The 5,379-nt window shown below is 35.7% G+C and overlaps 1 pseudogene; it reads left to right on the forward strand.

Moving 5' to 3' along the window:
- Gm18710 (predicted gene, 18710) lies at positions 664-1,206 on the forward strand (annotated as a pseudogene).

Genomic DNA, 5,379 nt, shown 5'->3' on the forward strand with positions numbered 1-5,379 from the left:
AAGGAAGATTTTTTTCTAAAATTTGGTTGAAAAAACAAAAATAGTTTTTATATTAACAACTTCATAAAAGGAGTCATTCATCTATCTTTATAAAATATGTTATACAGTTATAGTGTGAAGAAAATTATATAAGGTTTTATTCCTTAATATAACTATATTTTAGTGTTATAGTAGGAAAACCATTCATTTTCTGTGTTTGAAAGCCACATTTGTGGTTCTTACCCTAGTGCTGGCCATCTCTGATGCACACATTCACAGTCAAAAAAAAAAAAAAAGAAAGAAAGAAAGAAAGGCTCATTATTAATAGATTGCAGTACTATTGATTCTTCAGTTCAAAAAGAATTGATAAAAGAGCCAGGCAGTGGTGGCACATGCCTTTAATCCCAGAATTTAGGAGGCAGAGGCAGGTAGATTTCTGAGTTTGAGGCCAGCCTGGTCTACAGAGTGAGTTCCAGGACAGGCAGGGATACACAGAGAAACCCTGTCTCAAAAAAACTCAAGAAAAAAACTAAAAAAAAAAAAAAAAAAAAAAAAAAAAAAAGAAAGAAAGAAAGAAAAAAAGGAAGGAAAAAGAAAAAGAAGAGAAAATAAAAGAAAAGGAGAAGAGAAGAGAAGAGAAAAGAAAAGAAAAGAAAAGAAAAGAAAAGAAAAGAAAAGAAAAGAAAAATATTGGCAAAAGAAGTTGAGAAAATGGGAGCTGTTTTCATAGACCTGCCTGTTTCCGGTGGTGTAGGAGCTGCTCGGTCTAGAAACCCTACATTTATAGTGGGAGGAGTCGAAGATGAATTTGCTGCTGTGGTATACTGTGGAGCTGTTGGGACTGGGCAATCTGCAAATATCTGCAACAACACGCTGTCGGCTATAAATATGATTGGAATTGCTGAAGCTATGAACCCTGGAATCAGTTCAGGCCTTGACCCCAAACTATTGGCTAACATCCTGAGTATGAGCTCTGGATGATGCTTGTCCAGGGACACTTAGAACCCTGTTCCTGGGGTTATGCATGGAGTCCCCTCATCTAATAACTACCAAGGTTGATTTGGAACAACACTCATGGCTAAGGATCTGGGATTGCCACAAGCACCAAGACCCTATTTCTCCTAGGAAGCCTGGCCCATCAGACATACAGGATGATGTATTCAAAGAGTTACTAAAAAAAAAGTCTTCTCATTTGTCTTCCACTATCTAAAGGAGGAGGAGACCTTCTGACTGTGCCCTGGGGACCTGGACAGTGTTAGGAACCAAACTCTCTCTTGAACTTCCTCCAGCTCACTCTAGAAATAATGGGTTTAATCAAAATTCATCTGTCTGCTTTTAATTGTCTACATCACTCACAGCAATCCCAGGGAATTCTTACACATTTTAAATGCTGATGCTTTCATATCCCAGTTGATGGTTTCCACTAACTAGCCCAGTTGACCTTTTAAAAATCTGAACCTTGATCACCTTCAACAAAATTGAGCACTCTGATCAGGACATTTTATTTACTCAACTTTACAAATAAAACCAATTGTTTTGTCAACATGATGGAACCCATGGTAAAAAGGAAAGAAATCAGTTATAAAGACAAATTAGAGGGACATTTGCCCTGTTAACCACATGCTATTATTCCTTCATTCTGTGTTGCTGACTTACTGTCCAGGGCTTGATAGGTAAGAAAGATGGTTGACACTTGTCTTCCTGTTTGGAATGTTACAATACCTTAGTGCACCCTCCTGTTACAGCTTCCAGACTCAGCCAGCTTGCTTCTGTAATTTTGCTTCCTGTGCATTCTTACTAAAGAATTTAGTCCAGAACAATGACACCTTTAGAATGTCTCAGAGCCAATGATGATATTCCTTCAGATACATATTATAAAATTCTAACTATAGTCATATTATTTTGGATTTTAATAAATTTCTATCTTAATTTTAAAACAAGAAAGAAAGAAAACCACAATCTCTGTGATGATTCTCCTTGACCTGATGGCTCCATTCCTGGATCATGTCAAATATTTGTGTCCTTTCTTGACATAAACTCTTTCTTTTCTTGTATTGTTTTAAGTTTATTGAGCTTCATGAGTATTCTGTCTGTCTGAAATAGAAAAAACATTTAGTTTTAAAATCCATTAGAATGTTTATTAATTAATCATACAAAAAACTTAATTGTCATATAGGTAGTGTATAAATCTATTATATATTCAAATTTCAATATACCATGTTAAAAACAATCAACATGATATTGATATATATATATATATATATCCCTCAAGGTGTTTAGTTGATTCAAAATGATCTGATTGAATTTCTGCTTTTATATTGAAATCCTCCATCTGCCATAATTTAAATGAAATCTTGTATAATATAAAAGCATTCTAGTTCATGGCTTTATGTTTTTATACTAATTTGGTGTGAAGGTTAATTTAGAAATGTATTTTATTATCAAAGTGAAATATGAGTCAACCAGAACAATCCACTTAGAGCCCATATTCAAAGCTTGACAAAGTTTGTGACATGTCCAGCTGGTTGAAAGTTAGCTGACTACATTCACATGTATTTAAATTTAGAAATTTACATATATATTATGTAATATTTACTTTTCTGATGCATCAGCTCATTTGAGAATTGCTGGTGTCACAATTTGTTCATGTTGTATTTTGTATCATTTTTAAATACAAGCAATTCACCTTATTTTTATTCATTCAATTTGCTCTCACCTAATTTTCTATATATTGGTATAAAATACTAAATAAAATCAAATATCACTTATAGCCTTCTATATTATTACTACTCATTCCTCCATGATTCATTATTATTTGGTAAAAATAATAAATATTATACTTAAAATTGCCTTCTTTCTATCCCACTGTTATATGAAAGAAAAAAATATAAAATTGTTAGAAAAATAGCATATGACTTTTCTCTTAGACATGGTCATTCTTTCCTCTTATCACTATATCCTAGGTTATACCCTTTCAAGATTTTCTTGGTAACTTTTCTATTTGGCTGATGATGAAACCATGTCTTCATTGGAAATCTATTTAGGTCTACCCAATGGCAGAAACACCATGAGACTTAGAGGTAAAAATACACCTCCCATAATACTAAAAAAACCGTTGACACCCCCATATCTATTCTGAACAGTGAAAGTCAAAAAGCCTGCACAGCTGTTTGATAAAGATCCAATAAAGCAGACCTCCATGTTAAGATCATGATCAACTGTTTTTCAATTTTGTTCTGGATTTCCACATGTTGTAGGCCTGATGAAAGCTTTTATTATTTGTAAGTCTTGGGAATATTAGGTTGATGGGAAATTTCTTAAGAACCATTTATGCCACCTTCCAAGTATAGTTTCCAAAGTTTCCCCAGGGATTTTCTAAGTATGCTACCAACCTATCCTGCTTTAAGAAAGTCATCCTTATCTGGGTCTACCTGAAGATTCCCTTGCATTGTGGAGGTTGTGACAAATATAAGTATCTCATAGATCTCCCTATGATGAAATGGTTTTAAGATTTGCTTGGAAGATCTGCTTTTAGACTTACAAAGGAACAAAAATGTGATCAGAATAATGTAAATTTTGGAATTTCAAACAAGACTGAGAGGGCTAGAGAAGGGGGAACTAGATCAAATTTCAAGCTTCTTCTTAAAATGCCTTCAGGCAATTAGATGGCATATGAGACTGGTGGTTTCATATATGGTATGCCTCTATAACAAAAAATATATACGAACAAAGTTAAAATGGCTGGTATTAAAATTTCTGCTGACAGGAGCCTGATATAGTTGTCTCCTGTGAGGCTCTGCAGGTGCCTGGCAAATACAAAAGTGGATGCTCACAGTTATCCATTGGTCAGAGCACAAGGTCCCCAATGAAGGAGCCAGAGAAATACTCAGAGATCTGAAGGGGACTGAAGCTCCATTGAAGGAACATTAATATGAACTAACCAGTACCCCACAGAGCTCATTGGAACTATATACCACCAATCAAAGAAAATGCATGGTGGAACTTGTGGCCCTAGCTATATATGTAGCAGAGGATGGCCTAGTCGGTTTCCAATGGGAGGAGAGGACCTTGGTCCTGTGAAGGTTCTATGCCTTAGTATAGGGGAATGCCAGGACCAGGAATGGGAGTGGGTGGGTTGGGGAGCAGGGGGAGAGGGGAGAGGATAGGGAATTTTTCAGAGGGGAAACTAGGAAAGGGGATAACATTTTAAATGTAAAAAAAGAAAATATCTAATAAAAAAAGAAAGGAAATACACACACACACACACACACACACACACACACACACACAAACCTCCCTTACATAGCACTAATACTGATTGAAAAAGAATGGTGTGGTAGAATGATTAAAAAACAAAACAAAACAAAATGAAACCATCAAGTTACCATGACCTCTTCTTTTTGGAAAAGTTAGCTTGCAAAGGGCCACTGTGGTGTCCAATGACCAAGAAACAACATAAGACCAATATCAGACAAATTTAAAAAAAATTACCAAGACACACACACACACACACACACACATTATATTATGTCAGAATTTGAAATGACAACAGCAGCATTGGCCTGAAAGTTTTTCTCAGCCTCAAATGACAACTGGTACTTTGGCCATTAAAGTTGATAATGCACCAGTTGGGAAATGAAAGCTCCCACCTGAGCTTGGAGATTTTACTTATATCTACTGCCCTTGAAACCTCAAAAGCTGCTAGCCTGAGAATGGGCTGTCAAGTCTTGGGAAAACATGCCTCTAGATTAGTTTGTAAAATTATTTATTAGTTTACATCCCAAAATATGCCCCCTGTTGTTCTTCCTTCCCAGATTTATTCACCATATTACCCCTCTCCTTTACCTCTGAGGTAGTGCTCTCCCACCCCCGGCATCTCCCATTCCTGGGGCATAAAGTCTCTTCAATATTAGGCTCTTCCTCTCTCACTGAGGCCAGACAAGGCAGTCCTCTGCTAAATATGTGTTTTAGGCCTCAGACCATGCAGCATAGGTTCCTATGTTCAAGCACAAAGTTGTTTCAGCAATAGTGTCAGGGTGTGTGCCTGCTTATAAAATGAATTCCAAATGCAAGGGAATCCAAATTTATAAAAAGAAACACTACTAATGCTTAAACTTTTGCATTAAAAATAGGATACTTGAACACTCCACATTTAAAAATAGACAGGTCATACAGACAGAAACTAGAAAAAAAGTGGGACTAATAAATAAAACTTGTTAATCAAATGGGCAAAATGGATACTCTCAGAAGATTTCACCCAGACACATACACAAAAAAAATGTGCCTTCTGTTTAGCACCTCAAATAGTTTTCTCCAAATATTTCCATGTACTGAGTCACAACAAAAATCTAATCAGATACAAGAAGCTTGACACAATACCTTGTATTTTATCAGAACACC

Source organism: Mus musculus, chromosome 17, assembly GCF_000001635.26.
Source record: "Mus musculus strain C57BL/6J chromosome 17, GRCm38.p6 C57BL/6J".
Classification (NCBI taxonomy): Eukaryota; Metazoa; Chordata; class Mammalia; order Rodentia; family Muridae; genus Mus; species Mus musculus.